Here is a 1944-nt window from a genome sequence, read left to right on the forward strand (position 1 = left end):
ACGTCATGAATATACATTAGTATAATTTCAAATATTGATTGTAATATAAAATTTTAAATCTAACAGAAAGAGAGAAGAACTTCTACGTGCTTATTTGAAAAACAGTTAATTTTATCATTACGACTTCTAAATCGTGTAATTGTTAAGACAAATGAATAATACTCATGAGGAAATACAATTGCGATTATAGAGATGCAATAGACATATATAAAAGTATCTATCTACATGTTAATATTTTTTAATTATTTAAAATATTATTTATTAATATGTAGTTAAGTTCAACTTTATTTTAAATATGTTTTACTATTTAAGGTATAACTCCTATATACTATATATTAACTCTTTTTTATTAAATTATTATTTAAGTTGTTAAATTTTATAATTACGATTAAAAAATTGTAATAGAATAAAAAGTTGTTTGCTTTAAAAAAGTAATTACGAGATTGATCTGTAAAGTCTATTTGTTTATAAAAAATAGCATTTAAAAAAAAATTATTCCTGGAATACATTCAATCCACGCCTAGATGGGGATACATGATCCTTTCATATAATAATATTCCTGTTATTTATCTATCTTTAAAATAGAAAATACATATGTATTTTTTGTTTTAGATAATGTTAATAAAATTCAGAATATACAAAGTAAAAAAAGATGTTAAAATAGATTCTAATAGACAAAAAATTAAAATAGAATATGAATGTATTACTTTAATACTTCAATATTTTAAATTATATTTTTTAACTTTTGATTTTACATCTTTTAATATTATTACATTGATTATGATTATTTAATAATCTTTTAATTGCATAAATTAACATGATTCTCTTGAATCAATTAAAACATGATCTCAAATTCTGAATCAAATCCTCCGAGAATAAGGAATACTTATATTCCTTATTCTTATTTCACTAAAATAGAAATTATTCTAAGAATTATTATTATTTTTTAATTTGATCAATGCAGTTAGACTATTAAAATATCTACAATATAGCATAAGAATAATTTTATTTTTTCTTTTATTATTAAAAATATATTTAATAGAAGAGGGATAAAATGTTCTCAGTTTTCTCTATGCATCCAATCAAATATTAAAATATTTACAGTAAGTCATGTAAAAAACACATATTATAGTTGTAATAATGAGTCATAATATCATCAAAAACAATACATGTATTGATGTATGAGTAAAAATATTATCGATATTATCGATATTACAATAATATTTACGAATTATTTGTAGCATTGATGAACATAACATTTATTAAATGCCATTTATTACTGCGTAACAAAAATAATTTCTGACTGATAATAACATATAAAAATCCTATAATAAGAATGTGATCAAAACGGATCAATCTTCTGATCCAGTCTTCCATTTGTTCATTTTCATTCATTCAATTCATTCAGTGTGTTTCAAATAATTTTATATTATACATTTATAGAAATGAGAGAAAGAGAAAAAGAAAAAGACAACTATAAGATAAATGATTGTCAGTAATATCATCAACTCATTGATTTTTTTTTTGCGCATGCGTATATAGGTTATCTTTTTCTATCCATTATTTTTTATCTGCTTTGGCTACACCTATTATGAAATCTCTAACGAAATGTTATCTTTAAAACATTGATATGTAATCACATTATTATAATATCAAGCTTACGCAAGCATTTAACTTTTATCCAGACAAGAGAATCGTTAAATTCCAGTTAAAAAGTCATAATTTAACTTAAAACATATTTGTAAGTAGTAATCAACATAGTTTTATAAACAATATACGATGTAATATCTGACTGCAGACTACAATTAACATTAAAAAGATCAATTATTGACGACATCGTCTTCACAAAGAAATCAACAGTATACCAGGTAGTTCCAAAATTTTCCTTAATTTTACAAATCATTCATTACCTTGTCACAATAGAATTATATATATATATATATA

The sequence above is a fragment of the Atta colombica genome, unplaced genomic scaffold (genome assembly GCF_001594045.1).
Source record: "Atta colombica isolate Treedump-2 unplaced genomic scaffold, Acol1.0 scaffold163, whole genome shotgun sequence".
Classification (NCBI taxonomy): domain Eukaryota; kingdom Metazoa; phylum Arthropoda; class Insecta; order Hymenoptera; family Formicidae; genus Atta; species Atta colombica.